At 37.7% G+C, this 20755-nt stretch overlaps 1 protein-coding gene across 1 annotated transcript in view; it reads left to right on the top strand.

The window, feature by feature from the left end:
* SYT1 (synaptotagmin 1) overlaps positions 1–20755 on the top strand; it is a 631014-nt gene that overhangs the window by 232034 nt on the left and 378225 nt on the right. The window lies entirely within an intron of this gene.

Raw genomic sequence — 20755 nt, forward strand, 5'->3', positions numbered from 1 at the left:
TTGGCTCAGCAGTGTGACCCTGCTTTTCCAGATTTAACTTCCTCCAAGGCTGAGTTTCCACCTTTCGTCCACATTCTCAGAGCATCTACCACAGCACGCACCAGATATGCTGAATAAGAGCAAAGTCAGCCATCAGTAGGGTGGCCTCGCCACCGCCTCACCCCTGTCTCTCCAGAGAGGAGCCCAGCACTTTGAACACAATGCCCAGCAAACAGCAGAGGATTCTACAGCACCAGACCCTATGCTAATTCTGAGCTCTGTCCTCTAGGAACGGTAGAAGAAAGGAAATTGAGAAGGTAGGGAAGGAAGGAAAGAGAAAAAAAAAGGAAGAAAGAATGAGAGGGGAAGGGGAAGGAAAGAAAACCAAGGATATAAATAACAATGTAATAATTTAATCTAGCATGTAGTGGTACATAGAAAACTTATTCTTTTGAGCAAAGATACTTATTTGAACAAATAAATATTCCAGAGTACTTCAGAACTCACACAGAGGGAAATGAATTTTATGAAAGTCAGGTTGTAGATTTGTTTTCCCACTGATTTAGAAGTTTAATGTTCTTATTACTAAAATATTTCCACTTTTATTATAAGGCAAGGTCTTTGTTCACTCCTTAACAAATTTTAGAAACAGACTTCTTATGTGTATTTATAATGCACCAAATAAGAAGACAAAAGAATTTTATCTCCCAGTCTACAAATTACTGCATTAAAATATTCCTAAATAATGCAAAATCCACATGTGTGAGGGTGTGTTTTCGGTTTTGGTATCTGTGAGACTGATTATGCTAATTGACACCAGTGCTCCTAATAGGAACTAACTGTTCTCCAGGGAAACACCAGTCACTATTCATTCTCCTGCTCAGGCACACTGAGGCTTTGATTTCTCAGCCCTGCCCTCATGGGTCCTAAGAAGCCTCTGGTTTTTCCATCATCTCTGGAAGGGTTGCATGCTCTCCTTCTGCTGTTCTTCATGCTTTCCAACCAGACACTCACAAGTAGACTGTGAGTATCAGAAGATGCATTGCTCTGCTTAATGACTGAGACCGGGTTCTAAATCTTGCAATACCTGCAAACAGACAATGTTTTAAATAAAAAGGTGATGTTTTATTTTTCTTCCTGTCTGCCTGCTACACAAAGATAAATATCCCAAAAGCAATAGCTAGCAGTCATGAAAAGCAAAATTGAACAGAAAAATAAATCTTGAGAAAAAGAAAATCAAGGGTGATTGTTGAAAATTTATAAGACCTTGATAATAATTATCTCATAATAATTTCCCAGTTTCTAAATCAGATCTAACCAACATGTGTCCCACTATTAAAATCTATAGGGCAGTCAAATGTTACACAAAGAGAATGTTTATTAGTCTTTGTCCTTTTACAAGCATAGAAGATACTGTGAACTGGTTTGAATTTTTCTTCCATTCATTATTATCTTATGGTTCAACTAGTAATGAGCAGAAAGTCAAAAAAGATGGGAAAAAAGAAGATAGACTGGAAGAGGAAAATTGAGTGCTCTAGACGAAGGGTTGCGAAAAGTACAAAAAAAATTACCCCCCAAAATTGCAAAACTTACCAAAGAAAGTACTGAATAGTTATTCACAAGCTACAAAAAGAGAGATTTAACACCAATGAGTTGGATTATGGGTTGGAAGGAAAAGACCACATACATACACAGCCTTATACACTCATGCATCAGCCACACACACCATATCCTGACCACACACAAGGGTGTACACACACGCACAGACTGCCACCCAGGTATCATCCACAGGCAAAGAAGCCTAGATGGCACTCCTGCTCACGTGCTCACACACACAGATGCAGCAAAGCTATGCTCCTATATCTCATAGAGGCTTCGCTTTATATACTGTTGTACAGTATCATTCTAGAAAAGTCTTAAATTTATGTCTTTCTGCTTCAGATTAAGGATGTCGTATCTTTTGGTTCCCAAAGCAAATTCAGTGACCATCCAAGGTGAGAGAGCAGAGTCCGTGTCCAGGAGTAACAAGCAATATTGCATTCCCTTGCATTAAATATTGCCAAAGAATGTTCAAACTACTGCATGACTGCACACATTTCACATGGTAGCAAAATAATGCTCCAAATTCTCCAAGTTAGGCTTCAACAGTATGTGAACTGAGAACATCTAGATGTTCAAGCTGGATTTAGAAAAGGCAGAGGAACCAGAGATCAAATTGGAAGAGGGGTACATCAAGGCTGTATATTTGTCACCCTGCTTATTTAGCTTCTATGCAGAGGACATCATGCGAAATGCTAGACTGAATGAAGCACAACTGGAATCAAGATTCCCAAGAGAAATATAGATAACCTCAGATATGCCGATAAACCACCTTTATGGCAGAATGTGAAGAGGAACTGAAGAGCCTCTTGATGAAGTTGAAAGATGAGAGTGCAAAAGCTGGATTAAAACAACATTCAAAAATCAAAGATCATGGCATCTAGTCCAATCACTTCAAGGCAAATAGATGGGGAAACAATGGAAACAGTAAGAGACTTTATTTCCTTGGGCTCCAAAATCACTGCAGATGGGGATTATAGCCATGAAATTAACAGATGATTGCTCCTTGGGAGAAAACCTATAAAAAACCTAGACAGCATAGTAAAAAGCAGAGACATTACTTTGCCAACAAAGGTCCATCTAGTCAAAGCTGTGGTTTTTCCAGTAGTCATGGATGTGAGAGCTGGATCATAAAGAAGGGTGAGCACTAAAGAACTGATGCTTTTGAACCGTGGTGTTGGAGAGTCCCTTGGACTGCAAGGAAATCAAACCAGTCATCCTCAAGGAAATCAACCCTGAATATTCATGGGAAGAACTGATGCTGAAGCTGAAACTCCAATACTTTGGCCACCTGATGCAAAGAACTGACTTATTGGAAAAGACTCTGATGCTGGGAAAGATTGAAGGCAAGAGGAGAAGGGGGTAACAGAGGATGAGATGGTTGGATGTCATCGTCGACTCAACGGACATGAATTTGAGCCAGCTCTGGGAGATGGTGAAGGACAGGGAAGCCTGGAATGTTACAGTCCATGGGGTGGCAAAGAGTTGGACACGACTGACCCACTGTAAAACAAAATACCCTAATGCTGAATCCATACAGTGGAAATAATAACACTTGCCTAATGAGGAACAGATGACACCACCCTTATGGCAGAAAGTGAAGAGGAGCTAAAAAGCCTCTTGATGAAAGTAAAAGAGGAGAGTGAAACAGTTGGCTTAAAGCTCAACATTCAGAAAACGAAGATCATGGCATCTGGTCCCATCACTTCATGGGAAATAGATGGGGAAACAATGGAAACAGTGTCAGATTTTATTTTGGGGGGCTGCAAAATCACTGCAGATGGTGACTGCAGCCATGACATTAAAAGACGCTTACTCCTTGGAAGAAAAGTTATGACCAACCTAGATAGCATACTGAAAAGCAGACACATTACTTTTCCAACAAAGGTCCGTCTAGTCAAGGCTATGGTTTTTCCAGTGGTCATGTATGGATGTGAGAGTTGGACCGTGAAGAAAGCAGAGCGCTGAAGAATTGATGCTTTTGAACTGCGGTGTTGGAGAAGACTCTTGAGAGTCCCTTGGACTGCAAGGAGATCCAACCAGTCCATTCTAAAGGAGATCAGCCCTGGGTGTTCTTTGGAAGGACTGATGCTAAAGCTGAAACTCCAGTACTTTGGCCATCTCATGCAAAGAGTTGACTCATTGGAAAAGACCCTGATGATGGGAGGGACTGGGGGCAGGAGCAGAAAGGGACGACAGAGGATTAGATGGCTGGATGGCATCACCGTCTTGATGGACATGAGTTTGAGTGAACTCCAGGAGTTGGTGATGGACAGGGAGGCCTGGCGTGCTGTGATTCATGGGGTTGCAAAGGGTCGGACACAACTGAACGACTGAACTGAATTGAATGAGGAATAAAACGAAATAATGTTTTAACACACCAATACAATGCCTGGAGCACACACACACACAAAAAAAAGCACTGAAGAAGGGCAAGGTAAAATTTTACCTCTTTGTTACAAATGATTTTCAGCTGCTCTTGGTTTGGTTGCTTTCCCTCATATAATCTACTAGCTTAGATCTTAAATAAAGCAATTCTGTTTTCCAATCTGATGACCTTTTCATTTTCTAAGAAATACTAAAGACCACATAGTCTGCATTAATCTGTTTCTGAAATCTGAATAAAACCTTAAAACTTTCCAAGACAGACCAGAAATATATATATAGAATATATATATAGAATATATATACAGAAATATACACATACTATATAAGAAATATATACTACATATATATTTCCACAAGGCAGCTAGTTGACTGTAACTTCAGGTCATATATCCATACACCAGAGAAATCTTTCTGCTAGGACAACTTGGTTAAGTTCTGAGATTCACCCCAGTTTATAAAAATAAACATACTTTTTTAAGTGAAAGCATTTTTAAAATTTTTTGAAACATTAAGAGAACGTTACAGATGTTGGTTAAAGATAGTTGTATGTTATTAAAATAATATACCTCAGGCCATCCATTCGTTCAGATGTCCTTCCTATGAAAATAGAGTTCTTATCTGTATTGAATTCTTATAGTTGACTTAAATTCGACTTCCTGTATTAAGCAAAGAAATAGTCATGGAACGATGGAATTAGAATTTGGAGATGCGTACTTCAATGCCATTTAAATATTAAAAGTATTAGGAAACTGTACTGATACACAGGCATTTTTAAGAGTCAGTTCTAAGTAATTTTTTTCATTTTAAACTTTAAGCTTCTTGACTTGGAATCCCTTAGAGAAAAGTTTCTTATAAATCTAAGATTGTACAAAAACCATATTTTTCCAAGCAGCTGTAACTGAACTTGGAAGCCAATAACTAGCAAGATATGAACACCAGCAAGGCCACAGATGATGCTATCTAGCAGTTAGTTTGCAAGGAGATCTTGCGATATAGACTTTTGTGGTTTCCAGGTAAAACATCAAATGCCAACTGTACTTTCATCTCAGTGGTATAAAAGGGCAGAGGGAAGCAGTCAGAGGCGTGCACTAGGCCCTGGACTGTAAAGGTTCACTTAAATGTCCCCAGTGCTTCCCGAGAGCCTACGTCCCCCACTAGGTCAAACCACCCCAAGCTACAAGCAGAGACTCTGAGAATATATTTGCTCAGGACCACACACAAATGTGCTCCAAGTACAAAATGGCGTAGCACATGGGGCATACCTGCATACTTCAGGATGAAGAGTCACCATTTGGCATCATTGCCTCTACATTTTTATCTCCTCCACTGCACACCCAAGGGGCAAGTCTGAAGGAGGAAGATGGAGTTCACATTATGCTTAGAGTCCCTGGCAGGTTTTGGGTTTCATTCTTATTAACTTGGATTGTAGTTGCAAAAATTCAGGCCAGAAATGACCTTTGATTATTTTATGAAACCCAAACACACTTGTCAAACCCAACCATGCAGAACAGCACAAATTAAGTCAACTTTCACTCTGGTTTTGTGCCAAATGGAATGAAGCCTCTGGTGGGCTGGACAGCTCTATTTTCTGCTTTCAATTTCAGAGAGTCCAATTAGTAAATCAAACTTTTAAAGCTGTCTAAAATAATTAATTAGGTCATAATTACTCAGAAGCATATTTCATAGTGTAGTCTAATCTACTATCTGGTCTAAATACTTGAAAAGGTATCAATTTCATTATTAAAGAATTAATTATAATTGGGCATAATCCTTTGGTGATGGAGGTTGAAAAAAAATTACTCTAGGGATAAATTGCTAACATATGTGAGGGAGATAAATTCTTCCACTGCTCTAGTGCTAGGTGTGCTCTGGAATTATTTTCTTGTCTTAATATTATTCCTTTTTTCAAATCTCATAAACATCATCCAACAGACAAATGCCTCTTAGGCAAAATAAGCCCTCTCTCTAAATGTGTTCACTGCATATGGATGAATTATTTTCCTTTTACTCTATTCTAAGTATTTCTAATCATCTGTACGTTGGTACAGTAACGACCAGGAGAATGTACATGTTGTATGATCTTCTATAGTGAGGAGTTTACCCACATTTTCCCATTAGGTCTAGTAATAAAATATGATATTATAATTGATATGTCAATTTTACAGATTGAGAGGGAGAGATCCAGGAAGACTGAATGATTTTCAAAGTTAATAAGGACGAGATTGAGGAACTGAATTCAGGCCTTTGTAATTCCAAATCTTTTGCCCTGCTTCCCTCTTTTGTCATTATTAGTGTTTGTTACATTGGGAATCCCAGATTAAGTTTTCCTAGTTCTTGAGACCTTTTTTAAAATTCTGTCCTTTCATTTCAATAATAATTTTAAAATATATATATTTCACCACTTGTGAATATAAAACTGCTGCTTGGCGCTTATCAAACAAGAAAAATATCTTAATAGAATCATTTCAGTTGTTAAGCCTGATTTTTAGTTGTTTGATTTTTCAAACAGGGCATTCAAGACATCCTCAAAGATTTTTTTTTCCCTTAAAGACAGCAGCACATAACTTGTGCTTATAAAAGTGTGCCCTGCACTACCATACCATATTTTGTATGGACTCCCAAGTATTTTAAATTAATTCTTCACATTCCAGATTGCAGTTGTTTATTTTCATAGGCACTAATGATCTTCAAGACCTACATGTAACCAGATGTAAAACACAGCTAGTCACAAACTCTTGAATTTGAATTATATCATTGTTCATTATAGAAAATTTTATTTGACCAACCATTAGGAGCCAACATAAGCATCGGAAGCAAGAGCAATTATTTGCTCAAATGATTCTTAGCAAAGATAGTTTTTATTCTTTTATGCATTTAATATTCTTAGTACTTAATTTTAGCCAGACCTCTGAGTTCTCATTTATATATTATTTGTTCCTGGTTTACGTATGTTTTAATGAGTTCCATGAAGCCTGGTATCATGTCTCTGTCCCTTTCAGATGCTAGTACAGTATGTTTTTATTTGAAAAATAGCTTTTTTCAACTAACATTTTAAGGCCACATTCACAAGAAATCAAGCAGAAATGCTAAATACAATTTGGCTTGTCTGTGAGATTGGTTTTTTGAAGAGCTTTCCATCAGAAAAGCTATATGAAAGAGATACTGTATGAAAGGTGGAAAATATAGATAATTACCTCACATCCTAATATTTACACAAGACAGTATGATTTCTTACCAATTACAAATAGAAAAAAAAATCATTTTAAAGACAATATTATGTCATCCTCTAAGGACTAATTCTCAATTTTACTAATATTCAACAATGGAAATCCTTTCTGCAAATTAACCTAAAATTTCTCATTTGGAGTGACAGCTCTTCTTGCTTGAATCTTGTTTCTAAATGTTGCTATCTTTAATATAAAGTCTCTTAAGTTATGTGAAGACACATTTTCCCCAATCTTCTCTTTCATGGCAATGAGCAGTGTGAGACTAAGAACACATATGCCTGTGTTCTTAGCTGTGAACACAGAAACTAATACCCCTGGTAAGAGTTTCACAAATGGTTAAACCACAGCAAGTGCAGAGATCTTGGATTCATAAGCAGACAAAGCAATCAAGAACTTCTTTTCCACACTGTTTGCCCTCCTATTTTTCTTAGGTTTTACAAAATATACTATGTATATAAGTAAAGCCATGATACTGACTTAATTTCTTGTTTAAAATGTGTTTGAAAAATTAAGAAAATTTTCCACATTTTTCTTTTTTATTTTTGTTACTTTATTTTTTTTAATTTCTATTTTTATTATTTGCACATTCCTATTTTTCCAAAATTGGGTTTGTGTTTGACTGTTATGACTTTTTTTTTCTTTTTTGTTATTTTATTTATGGACATTATAACATTAGCTTTAGTAACAATTAAAAATTAACATTAAACTATAAAAAGGAATCTTAAGTTTCCTTTTAGAAAAAGGAAACTTTCCATTCCATATAGAATGATGGCTACTACAGACCATTTGTCCATGACATGCCATTGACAGGAGAATATATAAGTGTGTCTGGTGATGAATACGTGATAAATACAACCTGTGTTGTATTTAACTCAAATGTTAAAATTATTTTCTGGAGCTCAGCCCTCTTGGCAAACATAAGTATTGTGTAACTCTTCATATTACAATTGGGGAAAAAAAGTGCCTGGGTGAAAGGATAATTTTTACTTTTATATTTTCTAAAAATGTGTGTGCTGCTATTTGACAAGCAAAATGGAAAACTCAGAAAGAACTGAATTAAATATCACCTTGTCCAACAGACTGAATGCATTATAAATAAGAAAAAGAAATACAAAGTAGAAGCTCAAATATAACCTTGAACATAAACCTTTGAAGAGTGCTAAGAATTTTCAAAATGCCTTCTATTTTCATCCTCTTAAATTTTTCAAAAGCTGCTTAAGGTGTCATAGATAAATAAATAATAATGCTTCCATTTTAACTATAGCCTATCTTTTGAAAGCTGCTTATCACCAGTTCCCACTATGTTATTTAATGGGCCTACCAACCTACAGAATGAATAACATCCAAACTGACCAGGACAGACTCAGTAACCTACGTACACATCAGTGCAAGAATAACAGTTTGTCTTGTCATAGGATTTTTGTCTTCAAAATATTTTATAGACCTCAAAAATTCTAACCACGCCCGAGAGGTAGTTTGCTCTTATTGACAATCTATGATAAAGAAACTCTTGGCTAGCTAATTTTCCCAAGGCCAACAAAAGTCACATTAAGGTTTTCAGCTTTAATTTTTAAAGCCCAATTGATTATTTGGATTGCACTTTTTTTTTCTAACTTTTTTTTAAAAATTCATTTTAGGAATTTGTCATCATTTGTTTCTGTAAACCTATACTTGTACTTGAGATTACACTTCTATTTTAAGTCCTGTTTCCCTCACTAACTAGCTTAAGGTTTGCTCTTTTTTTCTATCCCAAGCTTGATTTTCTTCTTCCAGAAAATTTAACTGAAGAGTTATATCTTAAAAAACTGTTTGGTCATATTTCAGTTAATCAAAACTTGACATAGATAACAGTTGCAAGTGATAGAAAATTCTTCAAGCTCCATGAATATAAGATTACTCAGACTTTCATCCCTCTTAGAGCAGTCTGAATACAGAGAGTTTTGCCTCTCAAAGGTGAGGAGGTATGGACAAAAGACAACAGATGACTCAAAATTTCGATCCATTTATCCTAACTAGAGAAACAATGCAAAAACAGAGGGAATTCAATCTTTGTTCAATTTGGGGTTAGTGTTTGAAAGCAGCACCCTCTTTAGTACATTATTGGGCTAAAGTGTAGGGAAACCTTTGTAAATCAACACTGCTTATTTAAAAAATAATCTGTTAATTCACAACATTCTATATACAATCTTTTATGCCAGACACTATTATGAGCACGGGAGTTATGGTAATAAGTGACATGAACCCGGCCTTGGAAAAGCTCAGCCTAAGAAAAAAGAGAGAGAGAAGAAAAGAAAAAAAAAATTAATCTGCATTAAGAGAGTACAAGGGGAAAAGTAATTACTTTTGAGGACAGTAAATGTTGTATTATTAAATGTTTACCATATTTCTCTCCTAGGTCTGCCTTAAATTATCAGAACTTTGGATGGCTTAAAAAACAGGAATTTATTTTCTCATAGTTCTAGGGGCTAGAAATCTAAGAGAGTTAGCTGATAACAAGTGTCCTACTGTATAGCATAGAGAACTATTCAGTATTCTGTGATAAACCATAATGGAAAAGAATGTATAGGTAGATAGACAAATATATATGTAACTGAGTCACTTTGCTGTACAGACGGAATTAACACAATATTATAAATCAACTGTACTTCAATTTAAAAATGAAATAGTTGGCTAGGCCCTGCTGCCCCAGAGCTTCCCAGAGAAAGAGCCCATCTTGCCTCCTCAAGCTTCTGGCAGCCCTAGGCATCCCTTGCTTCACAGAAGCATAATGCCAGTCTCTGCCTGTGGCTTTCTGTGGCTGTCTCCCCTCTGTGTCTCTGTCCCTTTTCTTCTTCTACCAAGGGCACCAACCACATTGGACTTAGGGCTCTCCCTACTGCAGTATCCTGGAGAAGGGAACGGCTACCCACTCCAGTAATCTGCCCTGGAGAATTCCATGGACTACATAGTCCATGGGGTCATAAAGAGTCGGACACAACTGAGCGACTTTCACTTTATGACCTCATCTTAAAGACATCTGCCAAGTCCTCATCCCCAGATAAGATCACATTGACTAGTACCAGGACCTCAACATATCTTTTGGAGGGACACCTTTGAAAACACAACCCGAGGTACTCATTAAAACACTAATTATTGTTCTCCTTGGTTTAAAAGATAATAATGGTTTAATTAAAAATTCAGACAATAAAATAATTCCTCAGTTTTCTACAGTTTACAGGCCTATAGATGGGCTTATGTATTTATAGTTATCAGGTTTTTATTCCTATCTGTACCATTTATTATTCATTCTGTTCAGATGAAGAGGATTCTCTGAACAAGGAAAAAGATAAACTAGGTTTAATTAGCAAAGATGGGGCTGAAAAAGAGCAATGGCTCTAATACAGGCTAATTATGGTCACTATGGGACCATTATCACTGGTGATTTGTTGAAATAGGTAAGCTAAGGAAATAAGATGATGAAATCTTGCCTACAGCTGAGGAAGGGTACAAAATGACCTCCCAGAGTAACTTCAATGACAATCATTGGGATACAACAAAATCTGAAAACACATAAGCAGAAATGTTTACATAAGACTGACAAATTTTATTTGTAAAAGGTACTTACGTGTATAATGCATGTCCAACCTGAAAATACACTATTTTGTAATATTTGAGTTTCCTACAGTCTCCAGAATTCACAAATGGTACATTAAAATATTTGCAACTTTTTGTGTACTGTAGTTACGTATTACAAACTTACTGTGCTGAGCAAATTCCAAACTGTATACTGGACCCTGCAGAGAAACAAGGTATCTACCAGGAGCACAGTATTGCTGTATGATTTATTTATATAAATAAGGGACCTAAGATATTTCACCAGGATGAGAACTGCAGGATCAAATCAATATTTCAGGAAAATAGAATGGTTAATTTATTATCTGGTAATATGTTTGAGAGCGTGGCACTATTCGAGGTACTGGGAATGCGGCAGTAAACAGTGTTCCAAGTTCCTGTCTTCAAGTAGTTTAAATTCTGGGGTGGGGTGGCGGGAGGAGGGCAGAGAGGTGTCATCAGAAAATATACAGCATGGCCTGTTAAATTTGAATTTCAGATAAACAAAGAATACATTTAGTATGTGCAGTACAATATTTGGGACACTTGAATAATTATATTGATACAATGAATGAGTTTTCAGTTTAAGTAGTGACAAGTAATAATATTTTAGTACAAGAATGTCTCATACAATATTTAGGACACACTCAAACTAAAAAGTGTTTTGTTTTAATTTTGAATTTCACCTGAAATTCAAATTTAGCTGGGTGCCTTGTATTTTTATTTGCTAAATCTGACAGTACTAAGGTAGGGAGACAGAAAATAAAACATGCAAAAGTGGCATAGGTGATAAACACTAGGATGAAAAAGGCAGGAATGATAGGAGAACTGGAAATGATGCCAAAATACAGGGTTACCAATGCATTTATCAGACAGAAAGACCCAACAAGGAGGAGAGCTTTGAGCAGATGCTCGAAGGAAGTGAGGGTGTGGTCTTTACCCCTGCCTGGAGGAAGAGCTTTCCTGGCTAAGGAGACAGTAGGTATAAATATGAGGCTGGAACACTGTTGGGTTCCCAGGGAACCAAGAGTCAGGGTGTTGGAACAGGGGGAGCAATGAGATGGTTGGATGGCATCACTGACGTAGGCTCCTGGAGTTGGTGATGGACAGGGAGGCCTGGCGTGCTGCAGTCCATGGGGTTGCAAAGAGTCGGACGTGACTGAGCAACTGAACTGAACTGAGGGGGAGGGGGACACTCAACACAAAGTAATATCTGCTACAAGGAAAAGTAATGAGCAACTTAATTAATCTGGGCCTTATTTACATTTGTGTTGTCAATTTTAATCATTTGCTTATTTAACTAAAATGCTCTGCTTTCATTACAGTCATTAGCTTCCATCTATAAATAAGAATGCATTCGTATTCCATAAGTATGTTAGAGTTCCGCGCATTGTGCATTTTGCAACAGACTGAGATGCAGGGAGTATTTTTGTTTAAAGAAATCTCTCATCAGACCCTGTGGATTTACTAGCAATTGGTAAACCTTCAAAATACCACCACATATCAGAACTCAAATGCACACAACTGTTCATCTCACTCTTTGTTTTGAAAATCAGTGTCCATTTGACCTTCTGTCACACCGCACACTGCCGTCTCTCACCGTGGAGGTGGTCTCCGTCATCTCAAATGGTGGATTCAGCATGGCTCCCCATTTTAAACATCAGGGATTTAAACAGCTTTTCATGCAAGGGACACTTGGATAGCATTTATGTTCCAGTTCTGCCTTCATTCTTATCCCTTAATCTCTGACTTAGTAATTTCCCAATATTCCAGCCCCTAGAGACCTGGAACTTGGCCTTTCTCTTGTCATTAACACTTCTAAAATCCACTTGTTCTCTGATCACGGGCCTGGTTGTTGAAATCATTTTGCCTACGGATATAGTTTTTTGAGTAAAATCATCCTTCATCCCGGAAGTTTGCTTGCTCAGAGGCCAAGACAGCCCAAATCAACTCCTCAGACTCCCTTTCTTGACTTTTCACTTGGACTTGAGCCCTGCTGTTGCCAAGGTTCCTGACACAAGTCATGGTTTGCTTGATAGACCAGCTTCCTCCGAGCACCAGCACGGGGATCTGCTCTCAGCGTACACACTCACACTCAATCAGAACATGATTCCCTGAAAGCCCTCATTGGAAGCTGTTGGGCTAGGACACTGGGACGTAAGCCAAGCCGCTCCCCTGTGCCTAGTAATGAACTGGTTGGGTATTGCTCCTTATTTCTTGCTTTCCAGAGTGAGAATAAGTCCTACATTTCTCCTTACTTTACTCTGAACCCTCCGATCAAAAATGTTATAAATATTGCACATCTCAAGGATCACTAATTAGAGGAACCATGTATGTATTGTTATCTGCTTCCAGAACCAGACATTAGAAGAGTCCTGTACTTGCAGAATTGAAAACATTTCTAATCATACTCTTACAGAAGAGTTAACATGACTTCCTCCCTCTCAATTCATGCCATCATTTTCTTCCTGGCCAAAGTTGTCAAGGTTCACTGAATTTCATATGAATTTCTCTTTTTGGTCTACAGATACACTCTACACCTTTGTTACATCTCTTTGAGTCTTTCCCCCTTACACCACTAAACTGTCTCATCTTCGTGCTAGTCCAAACGTGGCTCTGGTGGACATTTGGCTCTTTTGTCCTGAAATGTATCTGCCTCTGAAGTCTGATGCAAAGCTTAGCCAAAGGACCTTTCCCCATGTAAGTAAACAAAGCCATGTTTAACTTGGTCTCAAGAGGAGAAACATAAATATCCTTTTTGCTATGGGAGAGTGCTTCTGATGCTCTGATATTTATGTTCCACATCTAAAATGTCTAACTATTAGTTCTGTGAACCTAATCCCCAAGTCTTAGTTTCCTCATTTAGAAAAGGAGGATACTGGCTATGTGAGCTCCAAGGTCACCTCCGCCTCTTGGTGTCTGATGCAATTATTCATCACATTTGGCAGTTCCTCTCCTCTTTATAAAACACAAGCCTATGGAATCAGAGAACAAAAATGATCTAAGGCATGAGTTTGCTATACCACGATTTCTATCTTCATAGTCATATATGTCTTTCTCAGAAAGCCATAAGAAGAGGTAACTATGATTAATTATTAGAAATAAATGTATATTTGATTATTATAAATCACAAATTATATCAGCATTGAAAACAGAGAGATTACTAAACTTTCCTAAGAAGAAGGACTGTGACCTCTTATATATTTTTACCTATTTTCTTTCTGTCAGTTCTTTACTGCTTTATTTGGAAGTGAGTTATACACACAGTTTTAGCTATTTCAAGGTTAAACAGATCAGATGAAACATAATTGTGATTCCTAATCCTCTGTTTTTGCTTTCCATACTGGATGCTTCAAGTGTAAAACATTCAGTGTGAGTCTATTGATAAGCATGAGGAATACTTGTATCATAAAATACACTCCAGAATTACGTATACAGAATTACGTAACTACCACACAATTGCACTCATCTTACATGCTGGCACAGTATTGCTCAAAATTCTCCAAGCCAGGCTTCAACAGTACAGGAACTGTGAACTTCCAGATGTTCAAGCTAGGTTTAGAAAAGGCAGAGGAACCAGAGATCAAATTGCCAACATCCATTGGATCACTGAAAAAGCAAGAGAGTTCCAGAAAAACATCTACTTCTGCTTTATTGACTAAACCAAAGCCTTTGTGTGGATCACAACAAACCGTGGAACATTCTTCAAGAGACTGAAATAACAGACCACCTGACCTGCCTCCTGAGAAATCTGTATGCAGGTCAAGAAGCAACAGTTAAAACTGGACTTGGAAAAACAGACTGGTTCCAAATCAGGAAAGGAGTACGCCAAGGCTGCATATTGTCACCCTGCTTATTTAACTTCTATGCAGAGTACATCATAAGAAATGCTGCATGAAGCACAAACTGGAATCAAGATTTCAGGGAGAAATATCAATAACCTCAGATATGCCAATGACACCACCCTTATGGCAGAAAGAGACGAAGAATTAAAGAGCCTCTTGATGAAAGTGAAAGAGGAGAGTGAAAAAGTTGGCTTAAAACTCTACATTCAGAAAACTAAGATCATGGCATCCAGTCCCATCAGTTCAGCTCAGTCACTCAGTCGTGTCCAACTCTTTGCGACCCCATGAATCACAGCACGCCAGGCCTCCCTGTCCATCACCAGCTCCCGGAGCTCGCTCAAACTCATGTGCATTGAGTCCATGATGCCATCCAGCCATCTCATCCTCTTTTGTCCCCTTTTCCTCCTGCCCCCAATCCCTCCGAGCATCAGGGTGTTTTCCAATGAGTCAACCAGTCCCATCACTTCATGTCAAATAGATGGGGAAATAATGGAAACAGTGGCAGATTTTATTTTTTTAGGCTCCAATATCACTGCAGATGGTGACTGCAGCCATGAAATTAAAAGACGCTTGCTTCTTGGAAGAAAAGCTATGACCAACCTAGACAGCATATTAAAAAGCAAAGACATTACTTTACCAACAAAGTTCTATTGAGTCAAAGCTCTGGTTTTTCCAGTAGTCATGTATGGATGGGAGAGTTGAATGATAAAGAAGGCTGAGCACCAAAGAACTGATTATTTTAAACTGTGGTATTGGAGAAGACTCTTGAGAGTCCCTTGGACTGCAAGGAGATCCAACCTGTCTATCCTAAAGGAAATCAGTCCTGAATATTCATTGGAAGAACTGATGCTGAAGCTGAAACTCCAATACTTTGGCCATCTGATTCAAAGAACCAACTCATTGGAAAAGACCCTGATGCTGGGAAAGATTGAAGGTGGGAGGAGAAGTTGACGACAGAGGATGAGATGGTTGGATGGCATCACCGACACAATGGGCTTGAGTTTGAGGAGGCTCAAGGAGATGGTGATGGACAGGAAGGCCTGGCATGCAGCAGTCCATGACGTTGCAGAGACTCAGACACAACTGAGTGACTGAACTGAACTTAGCTGAACTGAATATGTTTAAAGAACTTATTTGAGAGTGAAGACTCAGCCAGTCACACTGTCTGTGTGTGTGCTCAGACGCTCAGTGGCATCCGACTCTTTGCAGCCCCATGGACTGCAGCCCATCAGGCTCCTCTGTCCAGGGAACTTTCCAGGCAAGATACTGGGGTGGGTTACCATTTCTTCCTCCAGCGGATCTTCCCGACCCATGGATCAAAGCTCCATCTCAGGCATCTCCTGCCCTGGCAGGCAGATTCTTTACCACTGCACCACCTGGGGAGCCCCATTACACTATCTGGGAGATTCGACATAATGAGGATGTTTTTAGTTAGTTAGAATGATTTCTTAATTTTCTGAACAAATGTGTATAGCTCAGCAAGGGGTTTATCTTTTCTGTCCTCTCACTTGTTAGATCCACCCTATCAATTCCTGAGTCATTCCTGACAAAGTACGAATGTTCGTCAGCCTCAACCCAGCAGAAGGTCTGGAATGTCTTACTAAAAGTGCCCCAGTAAGTTCTAGCCCTGCCTTCGTTGCCCAGCTCCAACCACTGCCTGGACCTACCATTGAGTGTCTGCTTCAAATTCCTGACAGACTTGAGCTCCCATAAACAAGTCCTTCGTCTCCCTGGTTCTTGTTGGTCCCACCTCTAGAGAACAAGAAGCTATTTAGTCCCACATTGCCATGGTCCTTCCAGGAATGGGTCCCTCAACCTAAAGACACAGCACTGTCATGCAGCTGTTTTGGCCTTGAACTACTGCTGGTTGTCCCACAGCTGGCCCATGCATACATTGGATGCAACGCCCGCAGTCACCACACAGAGATTTGTCACTTTACACAGGACAGCCCCACGGATAAGTCTGCTTTCCAGCTTCAAGTTTCATCCCCCTGATCTCTTTCCACTGCCTCTTGTTGATGAAATATCACTCTGACTCATTCTGACATAGGAAAGGAAATTACATAATTGTTTGACTCTTTCATAACTTGGGCATTCAATGGGAAAGCAATCAAGACTATTTATGAACATTCCTCTTTTAAAATAAAATAGTAATTAAATAAGGTATTGAGGTAGTCAACCATGTAGTGTTTACAGAGGTAAATAAGAATTATTTAGATAAAGACAGAAACTTCGACAAGAGCATTATGTATTTTCTGCTTTTCAGTCTTTTTTTGCTTTTCTTACAGGTTGTTAGCTGAAGGGGACTTTTAAAAAGCTGTTTGAAAATAACATCACATCAAAATAAGCATTCCCTGGGCCATTCATTATTATCACTTCAATCTTTCTGGCCCTTTTGGAAATAATATGCTCATTTTAAAACAGATATGCTTTCTTCTGGTAATTACTTGCATTTAAATTTCAAGTCATTAAAAAGTATTAAATATTATTCACATTTTTTTCTGGTTCATTTTTTGAAGTATTTCTAGACAAATTGATATGTTAGTAGGAATAGGATAAATTTTTTTGAAACTAAAATTGAGCATTGTATTTCTGGTTTTTGAAACTGTTACTTCCCATGAAAGAAAATTTTTCTAAGATCTCTATAAGCTATTCATAGGGCCACCAGCTAAGGTTACCCTTTTTTTCCACCTACGGTCACTCTCCAGTTCTAACTTAACTTTCTGACCACCATTCGATGGGCAGAGACATACTGCAGAGAAGCATGCTCACTGCAGATTCAGCGGAGCTGGCACTGAATTCTGGCTTCTGCACTCCTTCCATTCCACTCTAAGATCTTACCCCCTCTAGCCCACCAATTGTCTCATCGCTGAACAGTTAGAGTGTTGGTGTCTTTCTTATTTGAGCGTCATTGTGAGGATGAAAATAGAAAATGTATGTAAAGCACTCAGTTCATTGACACACAGTAGGAGCTTAATTAAAAATTATTAAAAATAACATTAATTATGTACATCTGGAGTAATTGAGGTAGATGTTATAATGCAATGCTCAAAAATGTTCTAATTATACCCATGGCTTTACTAAAAGCCTTCATGTTTTCCATCATTTTACATAATGCTAATAAATTGACTTTTAAAGGTAGAACCCATAGCTACTATTTGAAACACAGAGTATTCTGTAAGATTCTATTTTATGAGAGAATTGTTTTTTTTAAGAATTATATAATTACATATAAAAACCGTTATAAAATATAATTGTATACTGCATGATTATGTAAATTATATATAATATAAATATACAATATAATATTACATGCTAGCCATATGTATACATACACACATATAGAAACATATATCCGTCAGTTCATCGCTCAGTTGTGTTCAGCTCTTTGTGACCCCATGGACTGCAGCACGCCAGGCTTCCCTGTCCATCACCAGCTCCCAGAGCTTGTTCAAACTCATGTCCATCAAGTCAGTGATGCCAACCAACCATCTCATATTCTGTCATCCCCTTCTCCTGCCTTCAGTCTTTCTCAGGAAACATGTGTGTATATGTGTGCATATACACACACATGCCTATACAGAGAAAGAGAGGGGAGTTATTTCCTGGTTTATATTTTTATGAAGGTCTTCTGTATACTGGCTTGCCCCTGGATGCTGCTAAGTCACTTCAGTCGTGTCCAACTCTGCAACCCCATAGATGGCAGCCCACCAGGCTCCGCCATCCCTGGGATTCTCCGGACAAGAATACTGGAGTGGGTTGCCATTAGGGTCCTTCTCCAGTGCATGAAAGTGAAAAGTCAAAGTGAAGTCGCTCAGTTGTGTCCGACTCTTCGCGACCCCATGGGCTGCAGCCTACCAAGCTCCTCCATCCATGGGATTCTCCAGGCAAGAGTACTGGAGTGGGGTGCCATTGCCTTCTCCAGCCCCTGGATGCTACTGGATACTTAAACCACATGTTACAACTTCACAGAGAGTCAACTGTACTCAATGGAAAGCAATAAGTAAACTCAGCTATGTTAAGGGATTGAATTAAAAGTCCCACGACTTAAAAGACTACCATAGGATCCAACTAAAAATTACTTTCTGATACGACTCATTTAGGCTACAATTCAGAATCCCCAGAACATTGAACATTTCTGATTTAGGGTATTTTGGAATACTCTACAAAATTTGGAGGAAATAAAGAAATAATATAAAATATTTAACATAGAATCACAGTGGGGAAAAAAATAAGACTACTATAAAAAGTACTGTTACAATTTGTAAAGAATGTGAGAAGGATATTTCAATGATTTTAACCTCTCCCTGAAGCAGAGATTAATAGGGTAAGAATTTTTATTTTGTATAATCCATATAAAGACAGTGATTTAAATGGCTCCTGTGATGTATGAAGCATTAGATATATCAAAGGCCCTAAGTCCAGGCTATAAAAACCTTAGAATGTTATAAGATGATTAGCATATATTTGTGGGATTATTTTTTTAGAACGTAGAGCAGGAAATTTTATCTAACAAAATTCCCACTAAATCAGATTATCTCATTTAATTGAGATCATATGTTGTTTAACTATCTAGATATTTTATAGACAGATAAATCAAATAAAATTAATGTATCAGAATATGATAGTAGAGATGACATTTTCAGATATTTACATTTGTTTGTTTTTAATTACAGTGGTGTTCTGTATAAGCTACAGAAACTACGGAATATGTTATATTATAAACATGAATAACCTTATTCTTTTTAAACACCACAATAATTTCAAAGAATTATTTGCTGTTGACATTCCCTAAAATGAAATATACTAGTGATAAAACAGACTTTAGGTCTTAAGGTTATAATGACTGTTATTAACACTGAACACATCCATAGACATGAAAAATGGACCATCTGTCCTTTTTGCCAACTCAATGAGAATATCTTAGAAACAACATTGGTACTTGTGGTTAGCTTATTGATATGGATGAAGAGAACCTTAAATTCACACTGCAATATTTTCTATTCTTCATATGTGAGTCATCATTACAAAATTAAAACTTTTACTTCAGAAAGAAATCTCCTGCTCTTTCAATGATATCAAGCATTTTTAATAACACTCATTTCAAATTTAAGATTATATTCTTGGGTCCTGCAGAAAAACAGACTTGAGGGTTCAGTATGTAGACATTTACACATTTATATATCATGATAGTTGATCAACAAAAAGAAAAATTCTGCAAATAACTTATTTATTTTTATATTGTACCAAAATCTTGGGACGTTGAATGTTTGACAACACAAAACATAATATGATTAACCAAAGCATTTTATTTTTATTTAAGTGATTTGGCACCTAGAAGAAATAGATTTAATTATTATTAATTAACCTTCAAGTCCAAGAAGAGCTAAAATTTTTCTGTTGTGAAACAGAAAGAGAAGCCATTCACTACAATAAAGCCTGTAGCCTAAATCTGTATCTAAAAGAAATCATGATTGCTGACAGTAGAGGCATATACATTTCTTTGATTTTTAAGACAAAGCAAAAATCACAAAAAAGATGGTGGAGTTGAATATATATATATGTAAGATTCATGAGCTTAATTTCACAAGTGAAAAGCTGACGAGAAAGATTCACTGCTGTTAAAGACATTGGGGTCTTAAAGCAGCAACTCAAGCCTTCTGCTTGGGTACCACAGCTCCAAAGAGGCAACCTAGCTGCCATAAGGATGCTGCTAGACTGGTCAAGTTGGTCATTTCCACTGTCATTATTTTATCAAAATGGTTTAGAATGACAGATGGGTCTGGGAATTTAGAAGCCTTGACAATGGACTAAGATAAGAAAGTGTCTATGGTTGTTGATACTTTATCTAAAGTTGTAGCTTTATGATAAGATCAGACTGATGAAAAATTGATACAGCCCAATGGGAGATTTGGAATCATGCTGCCAAGCTATTTAGGTGTTAGAGCTATATATCTGGGCATTGAGAAGTCTGAGTATGGTAGGAATGGAACTGACAAAGACTGGGACTAAAAAGATGAAAAATAAGAGAGATTGGAAGAGTCCTGTATCATGTCAAGGCTATCACTGTATGCATATTCATATTTGTGCAAACCTGTCCATGTAGCCTGGTGCATTCTCCTCCTT

Source organism: Ovis canadensis, chromosome 3, assembly GCF_042477335.2.
Source record: "Ovis canadensis isolate MfBH-ARS-UI-01 breed Bighorn chromosome 3, ARS-UI_OviCan_v2, whole genome shotgun sequence".
Lineage (NCBI taxonomy): Eukaryota > Metazoa > Chordata > Mammalia > Artiodactyla > Bovidae > Ovis > Ovis canadensis.